At 40.4% G+C, this 27684-nt stretch overlaps 1 protein-coding gene across 1 annotated transcript in view; it reads right to left on the bottom strand.

Moving 5' to 3' along the window:
• The window catches only part of naaladl2 (N-acetylated alpha-linked acidic dipeptidase like 2), an 894403-nt gene that overhangs the window by 785316 nt on the left and 81403 nt on the right, over positions 1 to 27684 (bottom strand). Inside the window, exon 3 of the mRNA XM_074668343.1 lies at positions 22010 to 22044. The gene's annotated coding sequence lies outside the window, so the exon portion shown is untranslated. The remainder of the gene's footprint in view (positions 1 to 22009; positions 22045 to 27684) is intronic.

The raw sequence follows: 27684 nt of genomic DNA, 5'->3' as shown, positions 1-27684 counted from the left end.
TAAAATGCTCATGTATTTATTGTGGGATGTTAGAACAGTGGACCGAGTCTTCTTTCTATAGTGTGAGCATGGTTTGAGGCTTTTATTGAGTGATATCCTTTGTAAAACAATGCACCAAGCCTTATTTGTACTGTAAGGTGAGCGTAACCAGCCGAATGTCTATCTCCTTTAGTTTCACCTTCATTTTGTCTTGTGGCGAGAACAAGAGGCAACCTCTGGTCTGAGAATATGAGACAGTGAGGAAGTGCTAAAATCTGCTGTTTCTGGAGTGTTTGCTTGAGGCTGGCTCTGGAAGTAGCGGAAGTCACAAACACACCAAGCCAAAAAAAGCCATTTACAAAGAAAAAATTAGCCTTTTTACAGCCTGGTTCAAAAAACGTCTCCTGTCTGAGTCGCTAATTTTACTACCGGCTCCCACTGTACGGGGGGTGATTTTTTTTAACGCGGCCATTCAGATGATATTAGGATCGTGAGCTCCCCCCAATAAGAGGCACAGCTGAGGGTCACGTGACGGCAGGCGCCCTATGGCTGTAGGCGAAGCCCTTGCCACTACCAATATGGCCGCTATTGCCAATGTTCTTCATTTTCTGTTTCAGAAACAGACAGGTGACAATGGCGAGACTACATCCATGTTTAATACAGTCTATGGGCGAGAAGCAGCCCTCCTCAGGTGGTGTGTGTGTGTGTGTGTGAGGAGAGAGACCTGTGTGGATGCTGTCAGTGACCATTTTTATTTACAAAATAAGAGTCAGTGCTCATAAATGTTAATGTATATTTTTTTGTTATAAGCTGTCAATAAAAATATTTTATCCCGAATAGTTGTTTGATTGTCCATAGTTAACTGGCGATTAATCCCAAATTAATTTGTACTTTTTTTTTTTTTTTTAAAGGTACCTTAAAGGGATAGTTTTCAAGTTTTTAAACTAAACAGTCTGTTTTTTTTTTGTTTTTTTTTTTTTTTTAAGGCAGCTCCACACAAAATGAAAGAGCTCATGCATCACAACAACAGACGCATTGTCCAACAATTCACTGGGCACTTCACATTTGAAAAAATTATCTCTCACAGTGTATCTCTTTGCAGCCCCTGTATGTTTGGCCAGCAAATGATGTTTGAGGACGTGGTCTCACTGGCAAACCGTAGCATGCTTAAGCACGCTTAAGCACGCTTCAACCCTAAAGCCCAGCTTGTTTGGCCAGTGTAACTGCAAGTGTGCTGTGGTTGAGCCTGATTCATTTTTCCGCTTTGGCACACTTCAGAGAGGTGGGCTTTAGCACGGTTTACTTGATGCACGAGCACAAGTACACAGACAGTGTGTATGATTCATGACGTATGATCGCTGCGAGCTCATCTCTCAACAATCATTTTTAAACATTAGTGGGGTGTTAGAGGGCCAAAACAACTTATCATGAGTCTAAAGTCTAAAGTTGTAGCAGTGCTGTCTGTGTCTCATTGTGCTGACTGATGAGATCACACTTTGTGTAAACAGACACTTCACGATGACATAGGTGAGCCAAGCGTGTGTGTGATACTTGCTAAAATCTGGTTCATATTGGAATGGTGTGACCGCTGGCCGTTCTCTCCAGAGGGAGAATGGTGCTGTGGGGGGCATTCATGCTCGAGTTCAGCACAGTTTGGAAGGCCAGTGTGACTGTGCCCTGAGACTAAACGTACTCCAGTAATAACTGAATTCACATCGACAGTAATTGCAGAAAACTTTGTTCTTGTCCAGTGTTCCGCCTGGCATTGCTTTGGGGCTAAATTTCCTGTTCAAACAAAGTCTTTATTTATTTCTGCTAGTCAAGCACAATATGTTATAGTGCTGTATCGATTCCTGATTTCTCAACGTACGGGGCAGGCCGAGGGTCATACACAGAACATGTGCGCATTAATCGCACATCAATAAATAAGTGGCGGAAAAAGAAATTTGAATTTGCTCGTTATTACATCACTTTAAACAGCCTTGATTTATCAATGTTCAAACTGATTAAGATCCATTTCTGTTTCTGTGCTTTTCTTCATTTTAAACTGTTTTACTCTCATTTAACATGCAGTAAATTTGAAAAAACTCAAGATATTGAAGGTTTCAAGTTTTTTTTTTTTTTCAGAGAAATGGATCAAAGCATTTACTCACAGAACATGTTTGACCATTTTATTGTCATAATAAGCAAAAAGGTCCAAGCAGGTGTTTTAAGGCTCGGGTGTTAAAGGGTTAAACAGCCTGGAGGTCAGTTTGATGCTTATAAATGCAACAACCTCAAAATCCAAAGGTCAGAAAAGTCAAATTGCAAACTAACACCTTCTTTAAGATGTCTACACACCCACAGACATACAGCAGCTTCACAGGAAGACCAAAATATCTCTAGTAAAGTTTTCATACTGAATTAAAAAAGGAGAAAGTATAACTTTAAAAAATGCCTCTTGTCTTGTTTTTTTATTGTTTTCTCATCATCCTAAGTCGGTGCTACTGTGAGTTGCCAGCTGTTCAGGTGATACCACATCCCCTCTTTTTGTGCTGACTCACACCCGAGGAAAGGTTTTGGGTGCAAATTACTCAGGTGCATTTGTTTAGGTCAGCAAAGTACTTTCCAAAGGCCAGAATCTAGTTCACAAAATGCTGTTGGTTTTGTTTATATCTCATGGGTGTCTGTGTCTGTGGACATGATATGTGCAGCGAATGTGCAGCTGGCTCCTAAATTTCCAGGCAGCAGACATCCGTGCAGGCCCTCACGGGCACAAGCAGATGATGAAATTTACGTCACGTGGACCCTCGCTGACCCTGGTGGCTGCACAAATGGGTAAATGATGTAAATGAGTCCAGCTGCTCCAAACAAATCAGATGCTGAGCTGCTCTCTCTTTCAGTTTGCATTCCCTCCTCCCACACCCTTCACCTCTGAACGGAAACTCATTTAAATACATGCTGAGTGAAGCCAAACACACATGAATGATGGATCCATGTTTTTCTTCCTGAGACAAAACTGTTGTGTTGCTCTTTGATGGATAAGGCCACGTGCTTTTTTGACAGTTTAGCATCAAGGGAATCATATTTGTTTTGGAAGAAAAAAAAAAAAACGCTATAAGCAGATTAAAGGTAGAGTCTGCATGATTTCCAATAAAAAATAAAAGGTCAACTGTTACAGGAAGAACTCTACTCTTTTGTCACCTTTAGACTTCTATATGTGTGTCTCAGTGCCAGTGTCTGTGACTACCTTGAACCCTGTCCCCTGCCTGGATGTTGATGTTTTAGTTGTATAAGGACGTGTCTGGGTAGTGAATAACAGTGGTTACCTCAGCCAATCACAGCGTGCCAAGTGCAAAGGTGACTTCATGTTTATTTGGGAGTGGAAAGAGCTATCACAAGCAGCTATGATAGTGGACTTAGCACAGAGAAAGAAAGACCACCAAAGCTAAATGAAGCCAAATAGATGAAGCATTTTGCCGAGGGTGAAGTTAGGCTCGACTTTCACCTGTTTTGAGCACTCAGAGAACAGCTCGGCCTCAGAGTGACATGAGCTAGCTTTCTGCTAACCAGGTATGTGTCACACACCTGTGACTGTGATAACTTTAATTTAAGACAATTGGTCACACTGCCGCAAAAATGCAACTTTATCATCTGTGTCATTGTGTGTTACATATCTGAGTGTATCAGTGTTGGATTACAGTGCGGAATGTTTATGCCTTGTTCCTCCAAGATGTCCATATTTGTAATGAATGTCAAATTTAATATCAATACCTACTCAGCCCCATCTTCACTCTTTCCTGGTGAGTTTGCCACAAATTTATGTGGCGCCTGCTTTAAATAAATTTCTTTACCCAGATCTATCATTACAATTTAAGTAATTAATCTGCGAAATATGAAGTAGACCAGTTACCAGAAGCTAGGTTGACCTCAAGGGAGAGAATGAGCAAGACACTGAAGCTTTTTTAAATCTTCAATCATACACTGTGCAAATGACAGAAAACAATAGCGACGCAACAATTTACAAATTGCAAACATTCAAAATAAAAGAAAACAATTACAAAGCAAAGTTGTAAAAAAAACAAACAAAGTCCATTTGACCCATGGCTACAAAGTCTTATATGTCTCTTGGCTACAAAGAGCCTCCTACTGGTCCAGCAAAAGAGGTGTAGAGGCTTCGAAAGGTCATTGGGTTTAGGCTCTAGGCCTGCTCCTTAGCTCGCCAGTCCAAGATACTGGCCTTGTCCGTGTTTCACACTATTCAATTCACTTTGGCTCCTGTAGCTCTCTGTCAAGCAGATCTCACAGACTCCCATTTAATGCTTCTGCACCGACTAAAAAAACCTATCCAATAGGCTGCTAAAACTCATGTGATCCCATGATGTCGGAAATGTGTTGGAAACGTGTCCTATGATAGGCCAACCAGCCCATGTGACCTGTATACCACTAGGCCACGAAAATGCTGAGAGATTACGGACAGGAGGGGAAGGGAGAACAGCAAACAGTTCAGGATATTTCACCTGAGCAGTGTTGCCAGCTTAACGATTTTGTTGCTATTTTTAGTGACTCTTTGGACCCCCCAGTGAGAAAATTAGAGAAAAGGGACTAGCGATAAATCTAGCGACTTTTTTGGTAGTCGGAGGCTCCAAGATTGCTGTTTTCTTTCTTTCCCCGTTCAGAGAAAGAGACAGAGGCAGAAGACATTCATTTAAATGAGATCACACCTCTGCGCTCATCTCGTGGTATGAATAATCATTAAACTCCGGCCCACCTGTGCGTAATTGTGCACCACTCCCACTCCACTCCCTCCTCAGTCTGTGACAGGTTCAGGAGTCTGCAGCTTCTTTCAGAGAACAAACAAATTTTAAAAGACAACTTTCCATGTTTCCAAACCTGAACGGAAAAAAAAATATGAATATTATGGCTTCCAATAGTCAGACATCATAGATTAATTAATCAAGGTGTAAACGAAGAATGTGTAAATTAAATGTTTAAAACTCTGCTGTAGTTTAGTTTGTCACGTCCACGCTGCTAAATCACTGCAGTGATTTCATCGCAGATACGTTTTTTTTCTGATTCACTCTACATTTCTGACTGCCAAACAACACAACGTCATTTACTCTCTACCTCTGTTGCTATGGTGTTGTCGATTACCAGCATGGAGAAGTTCCCCTTTTTCCCTTAGTGCATCCCTCCATGTCGTAATTTCCGTGGGTTTGGCCAGCTGAACCTTGAATATTTTAGGGCGTATAATGTAAATTACGATTGTTTTCAGCCGCCTTGATTGGCCCTGGTGCACACATTTTAGGAATCACACAAAAACGTTGCTGTAGGATCGTGTTTACACCCAGATCTGCCCCAATTCCCACGGAAAATTGATAAATGAGGGCCAGCATCCCTAAATGATGCTGACTCGCTGTGAAATATCAGAATGTTTGATAGATGCAACAAAATAGGGCACAAAATGGTTCAGTACACCTGTCCTCCTAAAGGCAGCGAATAAAACATGTTTCCATAAAATGGGAACATTTTAACCTGGGTTACATGAAACTTTTTAAGTAGACTTTAATACTTTGGTGTGAATTTACAACAGAACTCCTGCCTGAATTGCCATCATAGCAATTAATTTAACCACAAGTCACAATAAAAAAGGGAAAATGGTGCTGGCTCACCTCCAAACTAACTTAAAAAAAGGATTCCACTTATCTTCATGCCACTTTTTTTCAGTTTTATCCTCTTTTCTGCAAAATGGAACAGATTTATTGGGTCAGTGGAAATGAACGTGAGGAAGTTATCAGTTTGTTTTTAGTAGTTTGAAGAAAGAGAACCTGAAAGCACGCAGAGGACGGATAAATAGAAGATATCCAGATTGATTGGGGCCATCTCTGTGTGATTCTTAAAGAGGAAAGAGATTTTTGTTTTAGTCCCTCTCAGTTTCCAGCCTCTGAAACCTTTTTATGTAAATAAATATTAGACTCTTCTCACAGTCTCTATCCCTCATTTCTTCTATTTCTGTGTCTAACACACACGCAGAGGGAATACGGTTCTATCAGATGCCTGCAGCCACAACACCTGCTAAATACCAACCTTGGTCTGCCTGTGAGTGTGTGTGTGTGTGTGTGTGTGTGTGGTAAGACACGGTAAGACAAAACCACAGTAGGAAAGCAACAGTGTACTGCAGGCCGTCTGCCTCTCCCTGTGGCCCTCAGTTAATGAACATTACTGAGGAGGAGCCTCTGGAGGATGACATAAAAACACAGAACACACAGCGCCCGGCTGGTGTTGGTGTTGCATGGTTACTGAGACACCTAATACAGTCATAACCAGCTCACATCTATTGTTAAACAAGAAAGTGAAAGGCTGAACAACAATCCCATTACAGTCAATTGACTAAGTGCTGAAAAATCCAAGTCCCTGCATGATGGGTTGGTTTTTAAGTCGAACATGACAGCATGCATCACTCCATTTCCCTCCTGTGTTTTTAAATTAAGCAACCGCAGCTCATTACAAAGGAGGACATTACTGCTAACTTGTTTACTGGACTCCATCTCAAAACAGCAAGGGTTCATGTAGACTGATTAACCTCAATGACTCTGTAACCAGTGAATGGCAAGCAGCATGTCAACACAGCCAGTGATGGATGGAAAAAGAAAGCCACTGTTTACCTCCATTTAGAAGAATCAAGAGCATGCATCCACATTCACTCATCCACTAAGCACTCGAGCTGTAAACAAAGTTAATTCATGAATTTACCTTGTAAAGCTGGATAAGCAGCCGGGCCTCAGTCAGTCAGTCAGTGTGTGTGAGTGTGTGTGTCTATGCAGCAGAGGATAAAGGCCACTCTATTAGCTTCTTTTCTATGCTGCAGCTGCCGTGTTTCTCCAGCTCCAGCACAGAGGCAGGCAGGAAGAGCTGCCGGCTTGTTTACCTGACGCTCTCCCTGGCTACAAAACACTCCGCTTGGCTACTTATGTAACTGCTTACCTCCACCTTTCTGAGGCTTTACCTGTCTGCAGTGACTGCCCTCAGTGCTCACCTTTACACCTGCCGGTCTAACCTGCTCCAGTTTAGGTGAGCTGTCTGTCTGAGTGCTTGTTTCTGTGTGTATGTGCGCGTGTGTGTGTGTACTGACATTAGCATAGCCCTTCCTCCTCTCTTACCTGTGCTCATCTAACCTGTTTGGCATTGTATTGCTAACACGTGTGTGAGTGTGTGTGTGCGTGTGTGTGTGGCACTCATCTACCTTTTCTTTTCTTTTTTTCTTTCACTTTACCTTAGCAGTCAGCTCTAGTACTCTGTAACCACACACACTCACAGGAGACATAATGCTGTAGATACACTGTAACAAATGACTGTAAAATCACCAGGAAATTTCAACTCTGAAATCCTGTTATGTTTTAATACAGCACTGTAAAAAAATGACTGTAAAGTAAAGGTAAAAAACTAGTAACCTTGCTGCCAGTATTTACCGTTATTTTACAGGGATGTAATGTTTAACCCTGTTTCCACCAAGTGGTCCAGTTCAGTTCATTTCTGTATGGCCGTATAACCGAGTTGAACTGTCCCACTTTTTGGGACCCTTCTGTTGGGGTGCCAGACTAAACCGATTCGATCCCAGAAGGTGGAGCTACATCACTGCAGTCCGTTGATTGGTTGAAAGAATTGTCACTTCCTGTGCTGCAGCAGCTGCTGTATTTCTCCTGGTGTCACACAGTCTTCTCTGAAACAAAGCTTGATTGTGTTTTGTAACAAAGAGTTACGTGGCAGGCACAAAGAAGGCAAATCACTGGATGTCCTCCATCGTTGCTCTTTGTTTACCATGTTCCGTTTTCATCTTTGTTGGATTTATCAGCCAGGGATACTGTGTCGTGCTGCTATGACATCAAGCATTTAGATAGGTGACGTGGCTATAGGCATTCAGCTTACACATCACTGACCAAGAAGGGGAAAAGTTGGCTTTGGCAAGGCAAACATCAGGCCTAACTTATCCAACCCCTACCAAACTGGACTGATCCATACCAGACTGTTTGGTGGACATGGGGCTTTTGTTGTCACACTGTTTTGAACTGTGGATGAGGAGGTAACACAGTGAGTATGAGACCCTGCTGAACACTGATGTTACACTGCAAGGGGCACAAGCTGTCTGTGCTCTACTGCATGGACTGGCTGCCTGTGCTCCACTGCATGGCATAGACCATATACCCACAATCTTTATTTTTTTATTTTAATGATTTTATTTATTTATTTTATTTAAATGAGCTGTGATGATGGGCTATAGCAATTTAAAAAGAAGTGTAAATAGAATAGAATAGAAAATACTTTATTCATCCCCGAGGGGAAATTCAGGAGTCACCGCAGCATTTAAAAAAACAAAAGTAAGAAAGAGTATAGAAAGTGCAAAAAAAGTCCATAAGAAATTAGATGACGACATCCCGTCCACCACTCGTCCACCACTCTCCAGCCCAGCCAGTCTCCACCTCCACAGGGTCCAGGACTGAGCCTCCCCAGAAGTCTGTTCAGTCTCTGTCTCCTGGATCCTGTCTGCTCACAGCAGGCGAAGCTCCTCCAATGTGGCGCCGGTGTCCGATGTCAGCTCCGTCAGCCACGTCCGTGAACAGCACGTTGCCGCTGGGTTAGCACAGTTAGCTCGTCCATCCCCCGGGGCTAGATCCCACGTTCCCAACAACGATGGATGGAAGGACAGGTCCACGTCGTCACCTCCCAGCTCACATCCGAGAACCAGCACGTCGTCCTCACCTCCTCCTCCTCAGCTCGAGGGAAATCACCAAGCCCTACACTAGTTAGCATTGACATGCTACAGGCTGCTAACAGCTAATTTTGCATGTAAACAATGCAGCCATGGTTACATGAAGGATCTCCAGACAAACACAGGAGAAAAGTAGTAAAAAATATCGCAGAAGCCACAAAAAGTTTGGTGTCCGTGACCGACAATGAACCATACAAAGTGATGATCCACTCCAAATACAAAGATGACGAAAAAGAGACAAAAAAATTACAAGAAACGGACAAAGACGAGAGAGCTGCTGCAACAGGCAGCTACTTGGGTAGCGCCTAGCAACCCTCACTTTTTTATTTATTCATTTATTCATTTTTCAGTTGACTTTTATTTATCACAACTGGGACAGCATATTAATTGCTGCACAGACAGCCTGTCCATGCAGTGAGGCACAGACAGCTGGTCTGTGTCATGTGGAACACAGTCAGCCCATGCCCCTCACAATGTAATGTATCACTATACAATAGGGTCTTATATCCACTGCATTTCCTCCTCACTAAGGTTTACAAATGCCACCACAACACAATTTCTTTGCTGTAAAATACCTGCAAAAGATCAGGGCTGTCAGTACCTTATCATTATTTCACATTCATATACTGTAATCCATTATACAGTATTATACTGTAAAAATAAATTATGGTACATGTACTCTTGAATAGCAAGACATTACCAGGTAGTCCTGCTGCCAGAATTTTGCTGTTATTTCAGTTGTTTTTTTTTATGGTGTAGCAATAATATTGGCACGTTCAATTGCTATAAATTACACAAAATATCATTATGATCCAAAAGAAACTGAGCATGCAAATAGTGCTCATTTGCCCAATGGTATATAGTTATTTAAAGGGTATTCTGCTTCAACGCACTTTAATTATGGATGTAAAGGAACAATGTCGGATGTTAAGACTAAACGTGCAAATTTTCGAACCCCTAAATATTTATATGTTGAAGAAATCTCTTAATTTGTTTTTAAACTGATAAAAATACTCTGTTCTAAAGAAAGCACCAGATTGTAATGACACTTGCTGAAATGGTTAGGTCATCACATGAGGAGGGGAGGGCCTCAAACACCAAGATCTGCCCCCAACAGGTCACCAGAGGGCTGGCCAATCAGAGGGGACAGAGTTTTGTGTAGTGGGGAGCCTTAAAGAGACAGCAGCTAGCCAGTGTAAGAAAAATAAAGACTGTTTTTGAGCATCAGGGGACAGCTTACCCCTTTTTAAGCCATCACAAGCAATTCAGGTCTCAGTTTCATTCAAATTGTCAGAGGAATGTTGCTTATCATAAGCCATCAAAACATCTTTATCTTACTTTGGAAATGGGGCAAAAATTGAGTTTTTAACACCTGAAAGTACTTGATGGAATGAAAATTAAACATTAAGTGATGGAATGAATTCTGCTTTTAAAATATTTTCGTTCATCATTATATAGAACTTCTTCTACGGCTCAAGTATTTAGTGAATTAAACCTCTGATGAAGACATGAAAGCCTGAGTCAAGAATTTTTTTTTTCTGAATGTTTTCATTTTTATGGTAATTCCATTAATAATTACTCATTTTAATGCTTTACATAACATTTTTTACATATTTCAACACATTCTTACTTTATATATTTCATAGTTTAACTTTTTTTTTTAACCTTTACATGCATGTCTGTGACTTTTTGAGGGGAAAAATGAAATATTTGAAAAGGAAAAAAAAAGAAACATAACATTATTTTTCATGTTCTAACCAAGAAAAAAAAAACACAAGGGGAAAATGGTATTACTTTCAGCACAATTTGTACTTTTTTCTTTTAGAACATGTTCTATCTAATGATCAAGTTTTCAGCCATCTTTCTCAGAGTTTCTCCATCCAAGAAAAAGCACCGACAGACTGTGTCCTGACTTCACTTCTGCACATGAAAGACAGCAGCTTCTTTCACTGAAGTACAAACAGTCCATCTCATGCTGTCTGAATGGATAGAATGTGATGATAAAAATGTCAAGCCACTTCTGTCATAATTACCATAAACTGAGAGAAAAAATGGAGTGAGCCATACAGTACACTCTCAGCTTCTCCCGGAGGTTTTGACACTAGATATGGCCAAGGTCTGAAAGGAACAAGATGAAGTGATGCAGTTACATAGGAAAGTGTAACCAGAGTTAAGGAGGCAGTCTAGGATAAGCAATGGTGGGAACTCTTGTAACAGGCTCGGATGTCACTCTAACAGCTGTCAATTCAAAGTACACCACTTGGCATGGTTTGGATCCACTTAGATCTCAAACAAACTTAAAAACATTATTTTTTCCTTTGATTTTTTCTGTTTGTGTCTAAAGTTAAACTATGAAATGTTTAAAGCATGAACAGCGTGATAAAGACAGTGCATATCATTGTCCTTCAGCGGCCGAGAAAAGGAGATCAAGTTATTCAACCTAGACTTTAAAATGTCGGCTTCATTACAATGAATAAATCAAAATAGATCAGTTTGTGTTTGGATTCATTATTGTAATTTTACCCTGTAATCTCTCCCTCTCATTGCTGATTTGTTCAAGCACAAACAATCACATTATCCATTTCGCAGGTCATGGATGAAGTGGTTTGAAGTCAGGGGACCTTCACAGCACTTAAAACAAAGACAAATTAGGGATCAGTCAGAATTCAAGCCAGCACTGCCAACACTGTGAGCAAAAACAACAAAAAAAAGTTTGATTCAGTGTAATAAGTGTGTGTCATATTTTAATGTGGTTTAGGGAATAAGTTCACAGAAATGAAACCAAACAACATGCAGCCAGACAAAGAGACAGGGATGATTATTTTATCCTGGCTTTAAGCCTCTTGGCAGTGCATGTCTCTTTTAATTGTGTCTCCATAGCAATGATACTGTCATCAGGCCCTCAGCGGATCAATACGCCTGCATTTAATAGGCCTTTCATTAGCAACTTATCCACAAGCTCCCAGTGAAGGACAGACACTCAATGCCCCACTCGTACAGTCTCTCTGAATAAATAAGTGACACTGGTTGCTCTGAGATGAAGGAAATGCATTCAGAGCATCTTTACATTTGATGAGAAAAGAGCAGGGTAGCTAATTTGATGAGATATTATGGAAGTAATGGGCAACTGAAGGTGCATCTCAAAAATATATTCATGAAAAGTTTGTTTCTAAAAGGTAAACTTTTAAAAGTGTTGTATTCATAGTGCAAGGCAATTATGGCTTACAGCTTAATATACATGTTTGGGTAAATACAATTTGAATCAGTCATATTTTTGTGAAATCAATATAATCAAAAGAAGATTTACGAAACAGTAATGTCTGTCCTTAAAGATGAAAGTTCATTTATACACTCAACACTTGGTTGGGTCTCCTTTACCACTGGTTACTTCATTGGTATGATATGAAAGAAGGCTATCAGCTCATGATGGCCTCCTACTCATCCACACTATTTGGTCCAGTTTCTCATCTTTCTTATAACAACATCCCACATTTCATACTATCATGGTTGTCAAACTTTAAGAAGTAGTTTTTGGCGCCAGGATTTCTGTGAAGTTTCCTGGTAGAGGGCTGTTTTCCAAAACACAGTGGAATCCAACATCCTCACAAACTGGGGGAGAAGTGTAGAAGGCACAGAATCATGAGTGTTCACCCTCATTAGTACATTTCATCAGACTAAGAACCTGGAGTGTAAACTTTTTGCAAATAGGGCCAACAGCTCATACGAATGCTTTGTTTAAATATTTCTTTGAGTGATTTCTGTAAAAATCAGTCCCTCAGTGTAATCTAAACTTGTTCCATCATCACAGACTTATGAAATCAAAGTTCACCTGTCCCTCAGGTGTCTCTTGATCCCAGATGATCAGTGGTCAGTTTTCTGCAGTGTAACGTGCTGTGTAATCATCAGCAAACTCTGCTTCTGATCAAGGAACGTGTACTCCTTTAGGGGGCGATATGGAGAAAATATGTCAGGATATTTTTATGGCAGGATCTGGAGTTGATCGGGATTGTTTTTCATATTCAGAATATTTTGACCTAAAAACAACATTTTTAAACCCAAACATTTCTGATCCTGCATTGTTGTCTTGTCTCATCTTTTCTTTACTTTACTTTTATTTATTTTTTTTGAACTTGTACATTTTCATCTAAAGACATCAGCTGTAAGAGTTTTTGAGTTTCTGCTGAATGCCCAGAGCTTTAGCTTTTAGACTTATGTTTGGTTTTGGATCTTGAGAGAAAATGTAAATGTACATATTGTTTACAACTGATTAATACAGGTGCCATAACTAATTCATTGCAAGATGAAAGCTGGAGGCCATATGGAAAAAGACTGGGCCACAACTGGCCCCTGGTCCGATTTTGGACATGGCTGTTCTCAGACCTTGATTTCAAATTAAAATGAAAATTTTGGACCACTGAGCACAGTTTATAGTTATCTTTCTTCATCATCCAGGTCATAAGTGTCTATACTGTCTTTAGTTTAGGGCTGACTAAAATCAGGAGTACAACAGCTGATTCTATTTTCTCTGACCCTTATAAACCTTTTCCAACTAAATCTGTCTCTTTCACTTAATTTCCAATTAATCTGCTTCAATCTGGCTCTGAGAGCAGCCAGCCCTTTCATCAGTGACCTTCTGTGGTTTCTCCTTCTTGTGTAGAGTGCTTCAGTTTCCAATGACTGTGGTTGAATTGCTCTGAACTAAGCTAAAAGATGCATGGGATTACATTTGTTTCAGCAGGAAATTACCCAAAGTCAAAGTATCTTTGAGGGAAGTTTTCTTTAAATATCTTGAGCTGTAGCTCATACATATCTAAATTTTTATTTAAGTTATAAAATCTTAAAATATTTCAGTTTATATATTATGAGTGTGTGATATATATTCATATGTATCTCTTTAACATGACTGATGGGGAAACAGTGGGGCCAAACTAGAGACTTTGTCATTATATTTAGCAAGGCACCAGACCCAACTTGCAATTTTTTCACATCAAATCCAGTAACTATCTGGACATTTTTTCACTCTTCTCAAAGAGCAGTTGGTGCTACCGATTGTGAATAAAAACTTGTGTATATGTGGATGTGGATGCCGTGCATACCTCAAACAAACTGATCACTGCTAGATGATTCCACTCTTTTAGTACTGCAAATTTTCGCAATTAATACAAAATAAGCATATTGGATACAGTGTGCAAGGTGTCTGTGCATGACTTTTTTTTTTCTTTTTTTTTTTTTTTTCAGATTATGGATCCAAAAAATGCATCCGAAAAAAAAAAAAATGGACTCAGTGTGCAAAGACCTGAAGAGAGTGTGGTTACATCAGCCAATCACAGTGCACGCCAGTTGAAGAAGCTATCCTGAGCAGCTACAATAGTGGACGTAGCACGGGAAAACCAACGCTCAACCCAAGTGAAACAAAACACCAAACATATAAAGCTTTCACTGAGGCAGGGTGAGGCTTGGCTTGACTTTCACTCACTTTCTGGCACTTGGAGAGCACCATGGGACATGAGTTAGCTTTCTGCTAACCAGGTATGTGTCAAATACCTGTGATTAGCTTGTGCTAACATGCCAAGTCAGGTGCATGGCTCTCAAGTCTCTCCCACGTAGAAACCCGATGCTACAGGTGGTTGCTGGGCTAGTGAGTGTGTTTACGTAGTCATGGTCAGAGGTTGTGGGTGTGTGCTGCTGCTGGCACTGAGCCAAGGGGGAGGGGCCCAGTTTGAATGATGTGTTAACTAACAAGTCTCCTGCAGACCCTACCTTTAAATCGCAAGTGAATGTTGTCGTGAGCTCCTTTTACCACTCAAATGTATCCCTTAATTCCCATGCAAAATTGACAAATGAAGGCCATTCTGCTCTTAAATGTGTGAATATCACTGTATCCATTTATCAAGAGGGGTTGCAGTATTTCTAGCATTTCTACTTTGCTGATGGACAAAGTACAGTTTCCTGTTGACTGGAATATAAAGCAGGAGCCCTCATGAGAGCCAGGAGGTAAAATTATGTAGATAATCTCCTTTTTGCATCAACAAATCAATTCATTAAGCTCAAACTCACATTTGGCCACATTTGAGGGTATCAGGAAGAAAACATGCTCACTCTCGAAGCCCTAAGGGCAAGAAAAAAAAGACACAAATGTAAATAAGTTTAAAAACAGGAGGCAGAAATGAGTTGGAGGAAAGCTGGAAAAGCTGAGGGAAGGATGATGCGATGGAGTCAGGCTGCCAAACCGGCTGTGGACTGCCAATACTGGAGGAGTCTGGTTTCTCATTTGTACACCCAGAGGCATGCGCACAGGGATATACTCACACTTTGAATTAAACTTCGACCTTCAGTGTCTCAAGATGTCAGCATGTGAAATGAAAAGTCAGTGTTGAGACCAAAAATCATCATGAATTAAGGAAAAAAAAAAAGACATGTCCCTAAAAAGCAGAGCTTACAGGAAGCAATGATGGTGACGATGATGATGGGTTACGTTAATGCTGCCAAGTCCGCCACAGATCGCCAGCAGTGGAGGAGGCCTGTCTGTCCTTATACGCCATTAGGCATGAGGATGGTAATTTTCTAAGAATAAGAAGCCATAATGGGCCAGCCATAGAGGAGGCTGCCTTTTCTCTGCCTCCTGTATCCAGAAGCATGAAAGGACAAGTAATCAAATTAGTCTACTCGCCGCTCTCTCCCTGTGGTCTCACTGGCAGAAATAATATTTTACTGTCATTTGCAATAATTTAACACCAACCATTAGGAGTTATTGGACATCCTGTCCATGGGCATTTTTTCATTAAATATTGAGCTACTTAATTTTATCAGCACTTTCCACACCCTAAACTGACCAAATGAGGAAGGTGTAGGGGGGAAAAAAGGTTTCTTCATATGAGAGTTAACAGCTCAATGTCTCTGTAATCTGACTAATACGCAACCTTTTCTCCACTGATTTAAAAAAAAAAAAAACTACAATATGTTTTAAACTCACCCGATTAATTCACGTTGCAGCCGTCCTTCAACATCTTTACCGGCTCCTCATTCAACACTGGCTGTGTTCACATGCAGTCTTAAACTCGTGCTGGAGTAGTTTCATTTTTAATTCCTCATTCTGACAAACATTAAAAACTTAGATCACCACCCACAAGATGAAAAACCTCTTTCAACTAAACAGAAGTGTCTGTTTTCAGGTCAAATGCACTGTAAAAAAGCCAGCTTACAATTTTTAGCCTAAAACAGTATTTCCTGTTGTAAGGACTTGAATATGAATTATTGGCATTTGCTATAATTTTGTGGTTTAGCCCAGCAAACTGAGACACTTTTCTGCTTTAAAAGACTTTACTAAGTTTCTGAAACTTCATTTTTTCTAAATTACAGTTCATCACAATGAGCATTAGTTCTGTAAACTCATGCCTCATTCTTTGAAAATGTGGGAAAGCAATAACTCTGAGTTAGCATTTTTTCATAATGTAGGTTCAAACTCACTGCCCTGCCTCAGTGTTCATCCTGAGCTGGAGCCCACACAGGTAAGATGAAAACTGCCTTTATCTAATGGGTTTAAAATGAAAATGTGTTATTTGTATGTGGCATGTTCAACGTTTAAAAACAAACAGCTAACAGTTTATGGTGAAAGCCAGCAGCTGATCTAAGCTAATGTCTGGGAAAAGTAGGCCTAAACCTGAGATCAACCTTTTCTTCTGGTTAGTTTGTTTGATCCTCATTAATGTAAGTTGTCTATGTTACACTAAATCAAGCATAGTGTTAGTTCAGGCTGGCCACGATGTAAAGCTGTAACAGCTGTCATCATCAGTGCAGATCAGCTGATTGATTGGCTGAGTCTTGTGTCCGCTTCCTATTGGAAAATTGTATTCAGAGCGGTCTATTTAAAGAGCTCTAGCCCAGTCTCCTATCTGCTTCCTCTGCTGGCATTTTGCAACTCACCTCCACCCCAGCTCCTCCTGTCATTGTATTCATGTCGATTGCTCTGCTTTGTCTGGGTTTTATCTTTGATGCTGCGCTCTCTGCTTATGCCGTTCATGATGGCTCATGATGAGCAGGAAGGTGTGCTCTTCCTGCCTCAGGCTTTCCACGCAAGCACGTGGAAGAGCAGGGAGTCCCAGAACAGAACCAAACCACCAAATAAAACTGTGCAAGTTAGAAAAGATTATTTTGACAAAGTGGTCCTGACTAAACTTACAACAAGAATACAAGAATAGCTGAGACAGTAACTGTAGATGGCGCCGCTCTTTCTCTCTGAACTACAGCAACACATCCTCAGTTGGAGCATGAGCTTCCTGATTTTTTCTGAATCGCAGCATCTCTCTGTGTCTCTGTCATCTCACATCTTCTCCTTATATCCATGCTGAGCTCTCGTCTAAAGAGTGCACCGCTCTCACCCACAGTAGTTCACGAGCAGGATTTTGATCGCGGTAAACAGTAATCGAATGTCAATGGCAATATGTGAATATTATCCAGTTGAAAAAAAAAAAGGATTTACAAATCTTCTCTTTTTCGTGTATTCATTCGAACACATTCATTCACTCATTACTCATGCACTATGATTTTGTAATACCTTAGAATTCAAATTCTTTATGTAGGGACCTTATTGTATTATTATTAATTATTATCAATTATCTTATTATCCTGAATTTGCCCTTGGGGATAAATAAAGTATTTTCTATTCTATTCTATTCTATTCTATTCTATTCTATTCTATTCTATTCTATTCTATTAAGCAGATTTAAGATTAAAATGTGATTGATTAGATCAATTAATTACAAATCCTGTAATTAATAAGATTAATTTTTTAATCTCCTGACAGCACTATTTACCACATAACGGCTGATGAATGAACTTGAAAGCAGTGTCCTCAAAAAAACATCTTCTGAACAAAATAAACAGTATTTTGTTGTTTAAACTTACGTATGATGATATTCAATGATTAAGTCTTCTACCAAAATCTGTTTGAATTTAAAAGTGTTGCTTCTGATGTTGAATATCGATGTGATTAAAATGTGATTAATTATGATTAATTAATCACCACCACTAATATATATATATATATATATATATATATATATATATATATATATATATATATACACACACACACACACATATATATATATATATATATATATATATATATATATATATATATAAGGCAAAGTACAGTAAGGAAATTTAATTGATGGTGTTAAGTTATTATAATGTGAGCTCATAAGTTATTAAAACTTTTAGTCAGTTGAGAGAAGGAAAGAATTTAGTATCATACAATGTGAATTTACAAGTGACAACAACCTATGGTTAGTAACTGGAAGTTAAGGTTTTAAGTTATTACAACATGGAAACATTAGTTAGTGCAATTCTAAGGTGAGTAAACACAAATTAAAACTGTAAATTGAGCAAACTCAAAAGCAAAACTCAAGAGCTTAACTTAGAATTTTGTGAGAGTTTGTTGCCTTAGAATTTTGAGTTTTCCCAACTTTTCTTTCTTTGCAGTGAGTTATATTAAAAGGTAAGTGTTTACTTAATATTTTGTCCTTTTGGCTGATACTGAAGCAGGATTAGCTTAAGACTTGTGTTTTTCTGTTGAAGTACTGTTTTAGTTAAAACTCTACAACCAGGGCTTTGCTAAGTGAAAGGCAAACTGTTTATGAACAGGATTAAATTTTTATGCTTCACTGCTCTCTGTGGACAAAAGACTTAAACTGTGTGAGTGTTCATGTTGTTGGGGCATTTACCGGGACACTGAAGCATAACTGAAGCGCACCATGACACCAGGGCCCTGACAGATAATGTGAACCTGGCAGGTCTGGTCACTTTATGTGAAGAAACCATAAATCTGACTTGACAACATTATACTTAATGCATCAACTTATCCCCCTGCTTCCTGCTAAAGCTGCCTCAATCAAAGGAAATAAATATATTTAAAAAAAAAAAAGGTTTTTTTTTTTTTTTTCATTACATTGTCACAACAAATTTCTGCTTTTGCAAGAGTCACATCTTCAGTGTGTGATGGTGCTCATGGGAGGGTTATTCATTGTCAATGTGAACTCCAAGTTGAATATTATATATAATTCTTACCAGTGTTTATTATTTCCTGTTGGTATGAAATATTGAGTTGTTTATAGCCCTCTGATCTGATATTGTAAAGCAAGGATGCACAGTGTTCTCCATCAGAGAGTGAAAGTATGAAACCTGGGCAGTTAAAGCATGACTGTGGAGTTTTTAACAACGTTTGATTTTCTTCCTGAGGGGTCTCGGAGCAGAATAATGGGCTACGTTTTCTGGCTGGTAAAGCAGTGCCACACCACGCTGCGTTTTAAAAGCAATCAATAAAAACCCAAATTGAAATCTGAGAAAATTGAGGACCCAATTTTGATCCATAGTGTAGTAATACGTTAGCTGGCGGTCTGAAACTACAATCTGCTCATCATGCTGCCCCAGGGGTTGACTTGCAGCTGCATTTACAAACCAAGACAGTCACCAGTAGCACCACTTTGGTCTGGTAGTGCAAAAAGGGCTCCAGTTGTGTTTATGACAAACATCAGGTTGACTTTGATCAACATCAGATATAAAAGACTGAAGAAAACTCTGAATGAGCTGATCCAGGCTGATATACTGTCCAGAAACAATGACCAAAGTGTCTGTTGCTATAAGTTGACGTGAGGACGTAAATATGAGGAACCACACTGGCAGGATGACGTTTGACAGAAGGACATACATAGAGCCCTTTACACAGTAGTCATTCACAGCAGCGGTTTTAAATAGTCAAAAATAAGTTTGTCTTTGTATCAGAAGCATAAATGACAAAGTGCATTATTTAGATTACTCTGTGACTGCTCAGTTCCTGAGTACTATGTGTTCAGCGCTACTATCCATTCTTGATTCCATTATATTCTCAAACTGGGTGGATTTATTCAGAGTTTTGATAAAAAAAAGGTGAAACAAACTCAAGTTTTAGTTCACTCAAGCAATCATGTTTAACCACTCTAAGTATGTTATCATTTTTCCTTGAGTGGGTCTTTGCATATCTTTAAAAAGGGCTATATAAATCTGTTTTAATTGTATTATTATTATTATTATTATTATTATTATTATTATTATCATTAAAACTAAGTTAATCTGAACAAACTAGACTCATGTCCCTGAGTGAATACAGAGGCCGCACAGAGCACTTGGATAGAGGAGTACAGAGAAGTTTTTGGAAACCCTGGAAAAAAATAAAAATAAAAAAAATGGGGGTCTCTTGGTAAGTTATCCAAATTCTTTCAATTGTCAGCTCTGTTTCCATTACTTTTGTAACTGTGAGTAAAGACCCTGCTGTACATTGAGATGTCACTCACAGGTTATCTGTGCTCCACATGACATGCACCGCTTAAAACGCTGTCCTATGTTAGATTAAGTCACTTTAGTTGCCTAGTTTCAATTTAGGTGTAAAGTAAACTTTAAAGAGCTGTTTCTAAATGAATTGAAAAAGTATCCCTTCTTGATTTATGTCTGATTGAAATACACACTTTAAAATGAGATTATCAGCACCAATGTTACAGGCTACAGGCTATTCCCAAATGCTACTTCTTAGTTCCCAGATTGAGGCGAGCAGGACCTGATTGATTTATGGCACGTTTAAGTATCTATGACAACCCCACACTGACTGATGAAGTTTTTGTGGTTTGAAATGTGTGAAACGCTGACAACGATATCCGTGATTAATTTTGTAGTGATGGTGGAAACAGGGGCCTAACTGTTGGACAGAAAAGGAACGAAGAGCAGAAGAAAAATAAACAGAAGGGAAGTAGAGCACAAGCTAAATGCTAACACAGGGGCTAAACTGTGGTAATGTTCATTTCCACATGCAGCAGTTATTCTGCAGTGGTCTGTTCAAACTTGAGAGTCTGTCAATAAAATGAAGAGTGAGGTTACGTTCAGTCAGGACATAACCAGGATTTACTAATGTCACACATTACAGACATGTCTCACAGCATCAGGCTGCCACTATACCAAACTACATACAAACTGACAGTGTTTACTTGTTGGCCCGTTAGCCTACAGATACGTTGGAGCACCAGGCTGCACTAATATAGCCGGACACTACAACGTTTGCTTGATATCACATTTCAAACAGTAGCACTACGCAACTAGATTGATAAATACCTTAAACAACAACAAAAAAGAAAATTTGTTTTGATCCGATCTCCATTTAATTCCTAAACAGACACACACCTCGCTTAAAGTAATTTACGAGAGTGTGCGTAAGACTCTGGGCCAGGAGGTGGCTTTTCTTAGTGCAGTTGGTTTCCTAGATTCTTTTAAGTAAGCTCAACTTGTCACATTTTACAGTGCAGTATTTTCAGCTGCTCTTGCACTGAACATGAATTTTTCTAAAATACAAAGGACAGAGCTCCATTTATAACAGGACTGTTCTTATGTAAAGAAGTCAGATAAGAAAGAAAAAAAAAGCACATTTGGCTCGCTGAGCACGGCGACACAATGGTTCAAAGTGCTGATCATCGCTTCTGGGTATTAAAGAGGGCTCAAGAAGCTGCAGCCTCTATTGTGCTGGAAACCTTTGTCCTGGCTCCTTGATGGGGATCTAAGAAGGTGAATACATTCTGCCTTTGAGTGTGTGTTGGTGTGTTTGTGAGCCCATTGCATCTGTGCATGTCTGGGGCTGTGTTATCAAATGTATCTTAGCCTTAAGAAACAGCCATAGTGCTGGAGCCAGGCTCCTGTCACATACAGCTCTGTCAGTGGTAACAGGAGTCCACTCAGGCATCCGACACACACACACACACACACACACACACACACACACACACACACACACACACACACACACACACACACACACACACACACACACACACACACACACGCACATGCACACACACCTTGTATCCATGAACCACATCCCCATAATGTATCCCCACTGTTCATCTGCGGTGAATCAATAGCTGGGTTAACAGTGCAGGACCGAGTTCAGTGACAGCACTTGTACTCTCGGGGAGAGCGAGAGGACACAGAGACACATTCAGAGCAGCAGCTAATCACCATTAAAGGCTTACAAGAGAAAAGTAGAGGAGCAGGATGGAGGGAAGGAGACGGAGGGTGGGAATGAAAGACAGAGGAAGAAAAAGGAGAGAGGCCACAATAGGAGAAAGTTACAATAGAGCGTCTGTTCCAGGGCTGGACAGCAGAAAAGAGCTGAGACGACCGCGGCGGAGAGCAGGCGGACAAGAGGTTTCTGTGAAAATCAACCTCTTCTTTCATTCAAGAGGCAAATAAAGGAGAGTGACTTACTTTGAGTTGGGCGGCTCTCAACAAATCTCCTCCAACTGCAAGAAAGGGAAACAGGCAAATGAGAAATAGTCTTACTTTCAAAAGAAGGAGCCAAGTGATCACAGCATCAGGTTCTCAACATGAGTTTATGTCAGTATATTTAAGGAGAGATGAGGGAATGCATCCTCGCTTTATGACTGAGAATTTCAGATTGAGATAAGCATCTTTTGATCTGCCAATAATGAATTCACCTGACTTTACTGATCTGTGAGACAAACATAGCTACCAATAATTCTTCACAAATCTTTCTCTTCTTGTATCCCCTCTTTTTATATAAAACCGACAGACTTGGGTTATTTTATGACAGTGATAACTGTCAGGGAGGCGTCAGTGAAACTGAGCAGGGAGCAACGCTAATTTATAGGTGGACTCATGCTTATGTAATGTCTCATATTGTCTGCTATCTGTCATATCTCATGGAAGCCTGTAATTCCTGTAATCTTTACAGAGCGGCAAGAAAAGCGGCAAAAAAAAAAGAAAGTCCATCCTTATGGCTAAAAATCTATTTAGACATAGATAGATACATAAATAAATACATAAATAAATAAATACCCCCCCCCCCCCCCAAAAAAAAAAAATAAAAAAAATAAAAATAAAAATAAAATAAATAAATAAAATAAAATAAATAAATAAATTAAAAATGAATAAATAAATAAAATAAAAAAATGAATAAATGAATAAATAAATAAAATAAAATTAAACCAAATAAAATTAAATAAAAAAAGATAAAATAAAAAAGGAAAGCTTTCCTCTTCATTAGTCGTTTAATCATTTCATCCAAAAGCTGCTAAATGTGTTGTATATTTGAAGTGAGAGCTTCATGTACCATCATCAGTTTAAAAAGTGTTTTTTATTTTTTGGTGTCAGATCTGAGCTCACCTGGTTTTGATGTGCAGCATTTCTGCATAGGCTCGTTTGATAGAAAAACTCAGCCAGCATGAAGTTCGCTCGTAAATTTCTTGCAGGTATTTATTGAGAATAAGTGCAGAAAACTTTTTAAAGGAGGAAAAGCCTGAAGCCAAATATATGTGTAAAGAAAAAGCTGTTTTCTGGTGGCCAGTTTCAAATAGTAACAGTAAAAACGATTTTTCAAAACATTGTTTTCCATCTTCTACACAAAAATCGATCACAACATTAGGCAGAGATGTCGGACAAACTTACGATATAAAGAACAAAGAGGCCAACAATCAATAAAGGAAACATGACAAAGTACATACAAACAAGAAAGGAGTTGAAGTGAAGAATGAAAGGAAAAGAGTAAAGAAGTGGACTGTTGTTAAAGAGTTGGTGTTCCTTATGAGGTGCTGTTGCCGAAACAGCATTGCGAAATAAGGCCAGTGCTAAGTCTTGGGCTTGCTTTGCTGTCTGTATGATCCCTGCCTGATTCTCTCCCAGCTATCCACAACAACAAGAAACATGAAAGCAACAATGCAATGGAAAGTGGTGGTGTGCAGATTGATCTGAAACATCAGTTTATCTATACCAACATTGGTATCAGTACTGATCAATAATCGTGTGATTATAGTGATACTTAATTCTCACTTTCTCTTCTCTGTGTGCTCCTCTCATCACTTTGCTCATGCTCACTCTGCCTCTCCCTGCTTCTCTGCCGTACTGTGAGTGTTGCCACTCAGTCATATCACCCAGCAGCCCACAGTGCGTCTCTTTTGTAAGATCTGGCAAAAGTGGATGAAGCCAGGCCTCTGTGGTCCTCTTGCCCCATCAGTAAAGTCAGGATCCATAGATGATATGACGGGCAGAGACAGGACTCAGATTTGATTGAGTTTTTTCTCTGGTGACTCCTACTCTCCTACTTGGACTTGACTGCTGGGGAGTCAGGCTCAAGGCTTGGTGACTGAACTACAACAATGACATGAAAGTTCAGAAGCCAAATGACCAAGAGGTCAATGCAAAAAAGGACCCCAATATAGTACGACCCCGATTGTAAGACAACCCCTTTCTTTTCAAGACCGATCTTCAGAAAAAGACTAAAAAAAGAAACTATTTCACATTAAAATTCAAAGGAAAGCATTGAACCATTAATGACAGCTTTCATTTTTACAGTCACTACAATCTGTATTTCAAATGCAATTCCAATGACGGCTCTGGTAATGGGTATGCCTTTTGTTGCGTTTCTCAATAACAAACTCACACACCCTCCTTATGGTTATGGGACAGGGTCAGATATACTGTCCATGCATATGTGAAGGGTGGTGGTGCTGGAACCGGGTGCTAATTATCAAGGTGCTGCTCCTGGGGAGAGGAGACTGGGGTGTCTGGCATTTGGTGTCTGGCTGGAGAGCAGACACACTCCACTGCAGACGAAACAAATAAAAGGAAGACAGAAGTACAATTAATCACACACACACCCACAACAAACTGTAAATACACTCAATTATAATCTGAACAACGACCATCGAAAAGAGCGGGCAGTGAGGGCTACGGTGAGTCGCAGTGTGGGGGTCTGGTTTGCCTGGGGTGAGTCACAGGACACACAACACTCCTCCAGAGCAGGGGAACTCTGCACCTCAGGAAGGGCGGTCATCAAGGCCACATTAATTGCAACATGTAGGGAAAACAAGAAAAACAGGCAAGATTACTTGCTACGCTAGCGGTGGGTTTGTAAGGCCAAGCCTGACAACATACTGACACTACTGTCAAGCTTTTGGAAATGGCCACTTTGAGAACCACAATGAACTTTTCTTTTACAGTTCACATTTTTCAGGCCATCTTTTTGGAAAACCAATCTTTAAACATTACACTTCGTAACTCCATATTTTTGTCTGCTTGACAGTTATTTTAATGTCTCTGCTGCATTGACCATCATTATCTTAAAGGTAACATCATAACTACGCCTTAGCTGTCTGCTTACTCGCCCAACTTTTGTTCCACTTTGCTCAGGACATTTATTGTGCCTATCTATGTCTCATCTCCTGTCACTGTGACTCTGCTGTGATTGACAGATCACTGGAGCCACCGTGCAGTTACTGGCGCCCTTTGCTGTTACAGTTGTGTATCCACTCTAGACAAATATCACTCTGGGCTCTAATTTCGTGGCGCAGCGCAGGGGGTGCAAGCCTGGAGCAGTGCTAATTTCGTGCGACGCACCACCGTGCGCTGCCAATTTGACAATTTGGTAGACCGTCTGCGCAGAGATGGGTGTGATGGCGCGCCAGGGGGAGTTGACGGCGCACCAGGGGGAGGTGTCAGCAGATTCATGTTGGCGCAGTGACAATTTAGTGCCAAAAAAGTGCACTGAAAGCTCGCCAGCTCCAACCTGGTCTGTCCTCGGCGCAAGGCGGAGCGCACCCCATGCAGCTGTAATTTGGAGACAGTCGCACATGTGCGCACATGTCAACAAAGCCTCAGAGGCAGGTTTCCAGAGTGTCAGGCACATTTTAATGCAATAAACAATCACAGTAATCACTATTTAATGTAACTGTCTGAACCAGCATATACATTTATATCTATATTAACTGTCCCGTCACATCTGATGTCAGATTAAAGCCGTTTGTCATAATGGAAAGTTAACCTGACGGCAGCTGGAAGTTTGATGCACATCTTACAATTAAACAATAAACAGCCTTAACATCAGATACTGAGTATATATCTGGTTCTCTCATTTCATTTAATTCAAAGAAAAGAGGGAGAGAAAAGATGAAGAAAAAGAGACAAAATAAATGTATGTCACTCAGGATTTACCCGTGATTTCCCATATTTCTCTGTTTTAGTCTTTATTTTTAACCTGATTTAAAAAGATGGAGTACATTATTGTAAGGAGGATGAGGTGGAAACACTGGGAGAGTATACAGTATATCACCAAAGGCTCTGCTATTTGGCGATGACAAACCAGGAGTGCAGGTGGATCAAAAGAATTCTGAATGGATAAGCCAGCTGTGTAACTGTCTCTTCATTTTTTACTCCGAATAAAGACAAAGGAACAGATTAAATCTGTCCCGGGAGCTGGCCCACAAGGTGATGCGCGTCGTGTCCTCTGATGTGCCCGCTGTCCATTGACCTGCTGCAGGGACAGCGGCTCTGACCGTCCACCAGCACTTTCTCCGGGGTGCTGTGGATCACTCAGACCAATCAGACGCTGCGCCTCGGCTGCAGGGCATTTAAAGGCGAGGAGAGGCGCTCATTTGATTGGTGAAGACAGCGCTCGGCTGTGTTAAACCCACTCACGGCTTTTCTCCTCCCTCTCTGCCATTTGCGCGGAGGGAGGAGAGGACGCGCAGCTCTGCGCTCATGTGTGCCTGTACTGCGCCTCTCTTGGCACTGCAGGAAACTTACAAAGTGCGCCGGTCATGCCCTGTGCGCACAGCGAAGGCCGGCGCAGGGCAGGTGCGCCTGCGCCTGGTCTTCAAAATTAGAGCCCTCTGTGTCAATAGTTACCCCCAGGCTCACACTGAATCCTGCGCGGGTCTGGTGTGGCGTCGGCATGTAATCTGTATCATTAAAACCACTGTTGTAGGCTCACATTAGACCCGCGTGGTTTGAGACCAGTTGCGGGAGCAGTACGGCACAACGGAAAGGATCCCCAAGAGTTCAATCTTTCCCAGATGCCGGAGAGGGTCTGCGTCAAGCTGAACCAAATATGACGAGCTATACAGGAAGTGAATTGCCGGGTGGCATGAAGATCTGTTGTTTTTTAAAATAAGATCAGTGAACAAACAAGTGTAACTTGAATCTTCTTCGACAACACATTCGCGATACTACTAAATGTTAACATTACATCACACCCGGGGACACGAGGTCGCAAAAGTGAGCAGCACAGCATCTCCTCACTTATTTTGACAACAAGGGACGAGGAGAGACTCATCCTTGAAGTGGAAAGTCATCCCATTTTATGACACATCCCATTCTGTTATAAGGATAATAGAAGAAAAGAAACAAGTAACGTTATTATTATCATACATTAGAGGAATAGAGGTCCAGACAAGAACGTGAACCCACGTGAGCTTCTACTCTCACGAGTGCCCTTTCCGCACCCGTTCTGGAGCCAATGTGAGCACGGCATTATGGTGTGTTCTATTTGTACTCTGGAGTCGGAGTTTCGAGTAGGAGCGCCCCACTGGAACGCCCCCCCTCCTAAGGTCGTAATTTCCGACTGGGAAGTCGGAGCATCCACACCACCCCGACTTCCCAGTAGGAAATTCCAACTTTAGGGGTAAACAGTGATTGAGCTTCTGTTAGATTCTGTTTATTTTAGAATTTCTGACTGGTGTTTGTAGCAATAAATCAGCCATATACATAGTATTATTCTTTGTTTATATACAGAAATATTGCTGTTATGGCAAGTTTTTACAACTTGGCACCTAGGATACTTTAACTCAGAGATGATGTCATTTCCACCCCTGACTTCCCAGTTTGGAGTACAAATAAAACGCAGTATTAGCCCCCCTATTACAAGATGACCAACCCCCCCACACACATTATTTTCCTCCTCTTGTATTTGGGCAAACACCCAAATATTCCAACCAGAAGTCCGTATATGAAACAAAAAGATATCTGGGACTTCTTTGACACTTACAGAACAAGAATAATTTTTTAACCCCTGGTTTCTTTGTCTAAGTCGTCCCAAACTCAGCTACCTTGGGATGATGATAGGCTTCTTATCATCAATCTGGGCCCTA

This window comes from Halichoeres trimaculatus, unplaced genomic scaffold (genome assembly GCF_033239565.1).
Source record: "Halichoeres trimaculatus isolate MK-OKI-2021-1 unplaced genomic scaffold, fHalTri1.1 fHalTri1_scaffold_4, whole genome shotgun sequence".
NCBI classification, from domain to species: domain Eukaryota; kingdom Metazoa; phylum Chordata; class Actinopteri; order Labriformes; family Labridae; genus Halichoeres; species Halichoeres trimaculatus.
The sequence above is the reverse complement of the archived record's forward strand: the minus strand, read 5'-3'. Positions and strand labels throughout refer to the sequence as shown.